The following is a 10452-nucleotide window of genomic DNA, read 5'->3' as shown; positions in this document are numbered from 1 at the left end:
GAACTTTGTACTTCTTTACCCTGACCGCAAAGACACTGTCATGGTTGGTCTGACCTGGTGCAGGCAGCTTCCTGACATTTTCAGTGTGCAACAGACTTTTTTCTCACATCAAAGGCTGAGTGTGTGTCCATTATATGCCATGCGTGCTATAGTATTATGTGTGCTATGTATCTAAGTGAGATTTGTTATTTCTTCTTTTCTTTTCTTCTCTTTTTACTCCCCTCTTTTTTCCATCATGATTAATAATTAGTGTTAAAGGAAACAATTCCTCATAAACAACTTTTAATTATCTTTATAAGTAACATATGATCTTATTTTAGGTTTTTTTCTACATTGCTCATGATGCTGTTTGCAAGTCCTGGTGATAGCGGAACCAGAGTAGGATTTATTATTTGTTTCATTTCTACCTGAAGCGATTGATGCAGCAGTGCTTTAGCTCTTTGGTATATTCAGCTCTTTATCTTAATCATTTCATGTTAATGACATTACCTGTTGTCTGTTAGATCACTATCTACCCGAGCAGAGTTTCTAGTGCATTTGCATCAGATAGCTACACTGCATTCGGGGACTTTCAGTTCAACATGTTTATGATGTCTGCATTACGTGTACACTGGATTTTTCATTAATATCATTTTGAATATGATAAAAAAAATGGTACACAAGAAATCAAAAACTTAACTGTAACTGCTCTTGCAATGTCTCCATGTGGCGTCAGGTCAGCAGCCCTTCAGTAAATATTGTGAAAATTTAGTAACACATTAAACACATCACACATATTTTAATATAGTATATTTATTGTATGTAAACATGGTGTGTTTAATGTTTCATGGTGGACTTTACCTTTATAACGTTAACTTTAGTATGAGGAGTTATTTTTTGTTTTCTGTTCCATTGGCATGTCAACCAATTAAACTCCCTGGATCCATTCTTATTTTTACACACCTTTTCTATTAGCTTTAATGTAATTACAATATGATTTACAGCTTAAAGAATGGTACCTAAATAAAAAGCTGAGTGTGTAAGGCTTTAACATCAATAGCAGACTGCTTACCTCAACAGAAATACAGTTTGTATTGATGTACAGTATGTCTGGTTTAACAAGCCTTTTGTAGGCACTTGGCATTGCAGTAAAAATACACTTTTCATCAGCACTGAAAGAGATGAGTGGGAGTGCGTTTACACATCAGCAGTGCGTTTACACATCAGCAGTGCTAGAACTGTTACTTCAGAGAACTGCACTGCTGACTGAGAGAGAAACAAAGAGAGAACATATGTTAGATGGTTTTGGATGTATATGAAGAATGTTATGTTTCTTCTCATCATTACTATTTTTTGCTTTTTATACAAAAAACAAAACAAAACGTTGGTCGTTTCCTAGTTGCTGTTATCATTAACATTGTTATTCTAATGAGCTCTCCCTCTATTCTCTAAAAATATTACTCTATATTTGCGCAAACTATACACCAAGGACTCTTTGTGCAAAGTCACATTTGGTGCACACATGCTTGGAACTCATGTAAATCAGATGACAAATGAGAAACTCTACTGAGCTTACTCAAACTGTTGGCAAAGGAATGAATCTTCTGTAGGTTGGGGCCAAGTCTGTCTTCAGCGCCCTAAAAAACTACTCTCAGCATGGGGCATTTCCCAATTCTTTGCTGACTCTGGAGCCAGGTTTAAGAATTATGCATTCCTGTTGCTCCGCAGTAATATTAGGTTCTTTTAATGCTCTGTCAGTTCGGTAACAACTTCATTTTTGTCATTAGGTATTAGTCTGCATCCAGGATTTGTAGATGCCTTGAACCTTCCCACAGTAACTATGTACAGAATTTGAAGCCAGGGCATGTATTCCACTTGAGGCTTGGTTTAAAATTCCACAAGAAAATGTTATATATTTATATATATCCTCTCAATAATCCTTACTTTCATCAGAAAATCCACATAAACGTATGCATATGTCAGGCACATAAAAAGGTAAAGCAGAAGGGCATTAGAATGAGTTACAGTTCAATTATGGGTTACAGCCATTTACATTTTGTGGGTTGTCCCCTGAGGGCCTTTTTAAATGGTTTGTCCCAGGCTTGGGCAATATGCACAGTAAACCTGATTGTGAGCCATATTCCATTATGTATAGAGGATAAAAGTAAAGGTTCAGGTTTGCAAAAGCAAATGGAAGCCAGGTTTGGCCACAGGCATGATGTCATCTTTACTTAATGTTTAGGGAATTTATAGTTATTACAGTGTGTCTTGTTTTGGACAATCTACAGGCCCTACGTTTCCGGACTGTTTCTTCTAAATATCTGTCAATGAATCATATAAAAGACTGATATGTGCATTGCAGTTCTTAGGGGAAAACAGAGTAGCTTGGTTCAGTAACTTGGTTCCAACTTAAATGTCATTCCCATTTTGGGCCCCAAGCTATGCTTACACTGACATTTTAATCACATTTTAAGCAAACAAAAGATGTTCTCAACATTTAAGCACATTACTTCTTCTTAGTATAGTTGTTAGGATAGATTTTCTTCAATACAAAAAAAACCCACATGTATACACATTCATTCAAGTCCTTGAAGGAATGCATACTCCTCATTTATGCATTTTTCATGTTACATCTCTGTTCAGTGTCTTTTTTTAAAGCTTCCCCCTTCAGACACACACACACACACACACACACACACACACACACACACACACACACACACACACACACACACACACACACACGCCAACTCACTTTCAGGCTTTTGTTACAGCAGTGCATCCACATGAGCTTAATCAGTCATTATTTGATTAATATATTGTGGGATAATTAAAAGAGGTAGCATCTACATCATCTTCTTCCCACTTCAATGCTGCTTCATTATGACTATTTTTCATTGGTGCCTTAGTGACTAACCCTGTCCTCATTTTGTGAGTGCTACAATAATTAAGTCAGTGTCTACCTAAGATTATCTAAGAGAACTGTATAATGCAGCTCACAGTACATGAGCATGCACATCCTTCAACTTTTCATGTGGGCTTGATTGTGATTAATTACATTTATGGCATTTGGCAGACAAGCTTATCCAGAATAACTTAAGCATCTCATCTTGTATCTCATATACAACTGAGGATTATGGGCCTTGCTCTGGGGCCCAGCCATGGCATCTTGGTAAACCTGGGATTTGAACTCACAACATTCTGATCAGTGATCCAACACATTAGTCACTACACTACCACATCCCTATCATTTGCCATGAAACTGCACACTAGCCCATAATACTTAAGTGGAGGCTTAGTGATTAGCACGTTGACTACGCACTGGCTACCTGTGTATGTGGAGTTTTTTTGTTGTCATTGCATAAGTATTCACCTTCTTGCTGTGAGATTCTTAAATTTGTTCAGTTGCCATCAAAATAATTTGTTGAACGGAGGGCACCACATAGGCATGTTGGACACTTAGCAAGCATGTCGGTCTCTGGTCTGATGTGAGTAAAGCTGTACTTTATGTCCATAGGACAATGTTCTACCTTTGACAGAAACACAAATCTGCTCACCAACCTTAAGAACACTAACTCTCCAGTAAAGCATGGTGGTGATAGCATTGTTTTTTGGGATACTTATTGGCATCTCTGTTGTGTTGCATGTGATATGTTGGAAATATTTTGGGATTATTGAAATGAGGTCGGCTTTAAGTCCCGGCTATAATGATCGTGGCCTCAGGGTTTACAGTTTCCCGCTTGCTTATGTTCCCATAAAGTTCAATCAGTGCCTGGTTTGTGTCTGGTTGAGAAGGGATGTACACTGCTGTGATAATAAGCACTGTGGCCAATAGCCAGTATGGCCAACATAGAAGCATGAGCTATTCCAGGGAAGATGGGAAAAATAACTTGACAGAGTGTACATTACTTTGATCACACCAGAAGCTATTGATCATAAAATATACATCCCTGCCTCTTTTTTTTCCCCAGAGTGGTCTTTTATCCTTTCCACATAGTGCATGGAGAACCCTGTGAGCTTGATGGCTAAGTCTGGAACCTCTGAAGGTGTTGAGGTTTGGCAGATAATGCAGAAGTTCTTTGTCTCTTTTTGGTAGTAGATCCACATTCTCAACTCATGGTGATTGTTGTCGGAGGATACATTGTGTTGTGGGGATGCTTTTCAGCAGCAGGGACTAAGAAACTGGTCAGGGTTGAGAATACACTATCTGAAGTCAAATACAAGGTAATCCTGGGGTTGCTACAAAGGTTGGTTTTAAGAAGAATAGTTAACTTCAAAAGTTTTAAAATAAAAAAGTCCAAGGGGATGAATACTTATGCAAGTCACTGTACAATCCCTTCTCAGTCCTTATACCAAACTTTTTCAGCCATCTGAAAAAAGGGTGCTAATGAATTATTTTTTAACCATTGCCTCAATGATAATGAACCATTTGAAGTCCTCAGTGGTATAAACATTTAGCTGGTGATCTGCTCCACTGCCGTGCTGTTGATGGTGATGGAGGTTTGCTCCCATCATACTACAAGCTCCTTGATGTTCCTGACACCAGTGTGTCAGAGTTCACACTTCTACTCTTCTCTCCTCTCTCATCTATGTTGATGATCAGACTTACCATTGTTGTATCATCTTCAAATTTGATCAGTGCATTGGAGCTGTGTATGGCCACACTTGTAGGTATATAGGGAGTAAATGAGAGGGCTGTCCTGTGGGGCTATAATGTTGAGGTTCAGTGTCTTGTTGTTGATAATTCTGACCACCTGGCATCCAGCTGCACAAGGAACTCTTTAGGCCCAGAGCCAAGATTTCTAAGGCAAGTCTGGAGAGCACAATGGTATTGAATGCTGAGCTGTAGTCCACAAACAGCATCCTCAAATATGATTTAATTTTGCCTAGGTAGAAGAGAGCGGTGTGTTGGGTGAAGACATAGAATAGCATAGTCAGTGGTGCGTTTGCTACAGTAAGAAAACTGCAGTAGGTTGTATAAGGCAGTCAGCACAGAGCAGATGTTGTCTTGTTGAGACTCACATAGCATTTGCTGAAACTAGGGGTCAAAGCAACAGGGCGCCAGGTCATTCAAGCACATTCAAGGCCTTACCTTAGGTTTCTTTAGTACTGGCATACTGTAATATTGCAGATTTTGAAACGTGGCAACTAGAGACAGGGAGAGGGAAAGGTTTAAATGTATTATTATTATAATTCCACCTAATTGGCTTGTGCATAATTTAAAGACACTTCTGGGGAAGCCTTCTGGACCTGGAGCCTTGCAGATACTGTATAGTGTTTACTTCCATTATTTGGTGATATTGTTAATTCCATGCCACATTTTGTTTTTGCACTAGCATTTTCCTGTTCTGTTTTTTTTTTTTATTGAAGGCATAGTTAGCTTGTTTATACTGCTCCACATTACTGGAATTAAAAGCAAATTTCATTAATTTAGGGTCTGAATTGTTTTAGTCAGCACAGCATCTATACATTTCATGATGAAACATGTCATGGAATCTGAGTAAATCTTGATGTTGCCATTGGAGGCAGACTGGAAATCTCCCAGCGTTGAATCATTTTGGGGTCAGGTGCATCCTGTTTCAACTGATGCTTGTAAGCGTGCAGAATCAGAAAGGAAGAGAGGTCCAATGGAAGGGAGAATCCCAGCTGTGATAATAAGTGTCATGAATTACCTTTTTGTAGTTAATATGGCTGACAAAGAAGTACAAGCTATTCCAGGTCAAGGTGGAAAAAGGACATCATATGACATCCTCTAATGACATCACAAGTTTTTACACTGCATTGGCTGAACAGACTTAGCCTTATGCCAGCACCAGCACCAGTGGAAGAAGCACATTATCAATAAATCTGTCACTGCACTAGACAGAATAGGATTTATGGGCCCAATTTGCTGAAAGGAGTATGAGGGAGGGATTTCTAGGCATCTTGGAAGGTAGTGCATTAATCCAAAACCCAGTTTTACTGTGTGTTACTGTTCCTTGAACGCCTGGTCTGTGTCAGCTTGAGGAAGGATATACAAAGCTGTGATAATAAGTGTCAAGAAATCCCTTTGTAACATTTCCAGCATTTGGCAGACGCCCTTGTTCAGAGCGACTTACATTTTCTCATTTTTATACAACTGAGAGTTCAGGGACCTTGCTCAGGGGCCCAACAGTGGCAGCTTGGTGGACCTCTGATCAAAGTTATAACCTTCTGCTACCACTTGCCATAACTCGTATGGCCGGTACAGAAGTACAAGGTATTCCAGTTCAGGGGAGAAAAAGGACATCATATGAAGTCCTCTAATGACATCACAAGTTGTTGACTATAAAACATACACCTCCTCTCTGCTTTTTTTTGTTGGAGCCTGGAACCTTCACCGACATCCAGGCTTCAGTTGTCACGATGTGACACGGTGAGACAAAGGCGAGTGAGGATCCAAATGCAGTTTAAGAGGTTTTTACTAAACAAAACACAAACAAACAAACAGGCAGGCAACGCGGAACAAACAGGAAACGGGAACATGGACATGCACACACCAACACCAAAAACGACCAACAACATTGAAGTGAACAGACAGAGTATATATGGAGAACGAGAACCAATCACAAAACAGAGACAGACAAGGACTAAGACAAAACACCTGGGGAAGAGAATGAATGTAATTAGTGTCCATGGTAACAGATAGGTGGGCGGGGTCAACAATTAACATCAGGGAGAGACGGCAGACAGAAACAAGGGGAAAACACAGACAGACACATTACATCAGTGAGGTGGATAATGTAATTTTTCATCTCTCATTGGAGGAAGATCGGTGCTCGCAGCTCACAAAACTGGGTGAAGGGATTGTCCAGATGTCCTGCGGTTGAGGATGCTGGCCCTTTTTCCCCATTCATAATCGTAACCAGCTTTTAGCGAGTAAATTCTAATACTACAACATGAGAATGGAGTTAGACACAAGGCATGCATCTGCATAATTAATCTGCTGGGAAGTGTGTCACTGGCTGAACAGACTTAGCCTTCAACAGTGGACCAGCACTGTGGAAGAAGGACATTGTCATTAAATGTTTACTATCACTGCAGTAGACAGTAAAGAGTAGGATTGAAAATGGTTATTCAATAATTAAGGTGCATTTTATTAATAATTAAATGTTTGTTGGATTGACTTTGAATTTTTCTTTACATGATCTTTGGAAAATTCAAATGATGCATGTTCTATGCTATGGCAGAATACAAAAATCCTAAAAAAAAACAAAAGCATCTTACGAGACATGGTGGTGAGGCAAGGTGATATTTTTGTCATCAACACTGAACCCCTATATATAAAATATTATGTTACAGTTACCTGTAAGTAGGTCAACAGTCATTTTGGATCAGATACAGGTATAGAAGCATTCACGTTTAATTAATCAGAGTTAGAGGAGACAGATGGCTCACTCTGTGGGTATATAAATCCAAAGAGTCATAAGGGCAGCTGAGCAGGGAGGCTGAGAGATGAATGGAGATGATAAAGAGTAATAGTTCAACGTTGAGAAGTGCGATCTCTCATCATATACAATGCCCAGGAAAAGCATGAACTGTAAGCTTCACGTCATGCGTACACGTCATTCTGCTGAGAAAATACAGCTGCTCTAGAGGCTGCATGCCACACCATGCTATAGATAGACCACTTTCCAAGAGTGATAATGACACTTTTCCCTTTAGTCTTCTGCGTATTACATGGTCCTTATATCAGCTGACTTCATTTTAATGAATGAGTCTTCAGTTATCGTCATTAGTAGCAATCAGAATGGGTGGTGATCCATTCTAATCATTCAGTTCCCTGGAAGCCTTTGGAGGTTTTACTCAATGACCCAAGCTGTGCGCCCTGTTGTTTTCATGTGAGGCTGTCTGCTGGGTGTGATTGATTTGAGTTCAGCATTGGAAATGCTTCATTAAGAGAGTCCACTGTTTGCATCTGCAGCATTCATTGTAAGATGATTTCCTTCATTTCCTTCACTTTGTCTTGCTGTGTCATGTCCTGATTACTGTCAGTTACTTGGGTCTTTGCAGTTCACAGCCCAAAGTGGAGATTTACATCAAATATGGGCGATTCTACACGGTATAGCCTTTTCAGCCACCAGGGTGCAAAGTCGTTGTCAATTAATCATTTCCACATTCACCACTCTATTATATCCAGCCATGTTGTCTTGGCAACATATGAAATGCAAGCTGTGTTGCAAGAGAAAACATGTAAATTGGAAATAAAGAGACTAGATAGCTGTTCTCTCTCTAACTGGAAGAAACTCTCTTTGGATTTGGTTACAAGAAATGTTTTGTTTAGACATGGATATAGCAGGATTTGGTTGTTAACAAAATCCCTCCATTAAACATAATTAAGCATAAATTTGAGTATGTCCTTTTCTATGCTTGTCACATGAGGCACTGTTTAAGGTTGGAGAATAATTGTGTTTTGTAGAATACAGTGCAAGCTTGACATATCAGCCTACCACACGTGTGGATGTATTGAGGTTGTGCAATGGAGAGCAATTTATCAAATATACATTAATTGCTATTTAAATAAAGGCCTCATTTTTCAACCAAGCCATATTTAACTGTGATTTACTACAGAAAAATGATCAGTTCTCCTTGGTCAAGGTGGCTTTATGTACCTATGTGGTTTTATGAATACTGTATGTATCCAAATAATATCACATGGGATTGTAGGATATCATATGGGATATGCATGCCCTTATTTTTGGTTAACTGGGAAAGGAAGTGGATGCTAGAACTATTTGGGAGGTTTAAAAGCATTTTTATGTTTGTGCATCTCTCCTGTGATAAATAGTCATCTAATAGAAAGCCTTTTCAGTAACGCAAATAATTGGACTAAGGAATAAACTCTCTGATTGAAAGCATCGATGGAGAGGAAGAGAAGGCAAACATCAATACCACACACACTGTTTGTTTCTATCTGGTAATTGGCTTAGGTCCATCAGGACATGCACGTCCAGGTTCAGGGACAGCTTTTTTAGCAAAAATAATAAGACTCTTAAACATCCGGTGATTTCATTGCCTCATATGCTTCAACTGTACAGTGTGTATACATTAATTATATTGCACATGATATACACTCACCAAAGACTTTATTAGGAACACCTACTGTATATAATCTGCTTATTCCCATAATGTAGCAGGAATGTACTGCATACAATCATGCAGCTACAGGTCTAGGGCTTCAGGTAATGTTCACATTAAATACCAGAATGGGGAAAAAATGTGATTTCAGTGACTTTGACTGTGGAATGGCTGTAGGAGGGTGCTGATCTTTGGGGATTTTCACACACAACAAGATAAATATCCAGTGATGGCAGTTCTTTGTTCAGAAATATCTAGCTGATGACAGAGGATGGCCAGACTTGTAACTCCTATAATCAATCTTAGTAAAGATTAATCAACATGAGTACTTGTGCACATTACAGTAAAGAAACTTGTAGTGTCTTCTAAAGCCATCTGCACACTTGGTCTCTGGCAGTGGTGCTGACTAAACTGTATTACTGGTCACCAAAATATAATATCATATAAATATTAAATCTTACATATAAAATAGACATAAAATAGAACAAGGGTCTTGGTCATTATAGTTTTTCTAGATCACACTGTACTGTTGTTCACAAATGCTAAGCCATCACGTCTCAGATGAGTGCCTAACACAATCAGATCCAGAAAGGATGTTTAGGTTGCTTTGACAATTATTAAAAATTCGATCTTGCTTGATTCAGCCTGAACAGTTATTTTCAAATGTAAGGCTCGCCAGGAAGCTGAAGTGAAAAACAGTTGAGAGTAAAGGGTTATCCAACACCCAATGAGAAGAGTATTGCAGTGTTTTTTATTATTTATTTTACCAGACTGAAGGCCAAAGACAACTGGTATCATGTGGTGAGTGATGTTTCAATATTTTTATACTGCAGACATAAAGAAATTAGTCTGAATTCAAAGTAGTTGGACGCCACCTATACATAATGTCTGGAAGAAACTCAGAAGACAATAAGAAGAACAATTTGATATTGTATTCCAGACTCAGTTGCCAGCTGTCCATAATAAACAGTTGGAGATGACAGTAGTTTGTCTGGCAGCCACCACAAATGAGGAATTAGTCCTTCATTAAACTTGGAATTTAATGAAGAATTAGTCTTTGATTAAATCTTACAGACTCAAGTAAGTTTATATAATGTCCTATGTGGGTTGAAGCAACGCGTGCATTGGGTTTAAGGGAATACACAGGAAGGGCAAATACAGCTGTCAATGGGCAACAGAGGAGTGGGATAAAAAACCCAGATAAGGAAACAGAATGAAGCAAAGAAGGGTGTGATAATGAAGAACTAAATAATCCCAGAGGAAGCGTATTATCTGAATGCTTTCCTTTATGGAGGAAGATTCCAGCATTACTAAATAATGAAGGAAGTGAAAACAGATGGGAAGTAGTGGGCAAGAGATGCTTTGATTCTAGGAGGG

Source organism: Tachysurus fulvidraco, chromosome 23 (assembly GCF_022655615.1).
Source record: "Tachysurus fulvidraco isolate hzauxx_2018 chromosome 23, HZAU_PFXX_2.0, whole genome shotgun sequence".
NCBI lineage: Eukaryota > Metazoa > Chordata > Actinopteri > Siluriformes > Bagridae > Tachysurus > Tachysurus fulvidraco.
The sequence above is the reverse complement of the archived record's forward strand: the minus strand, read 5'-3'. Positions refer to the sequence as shown.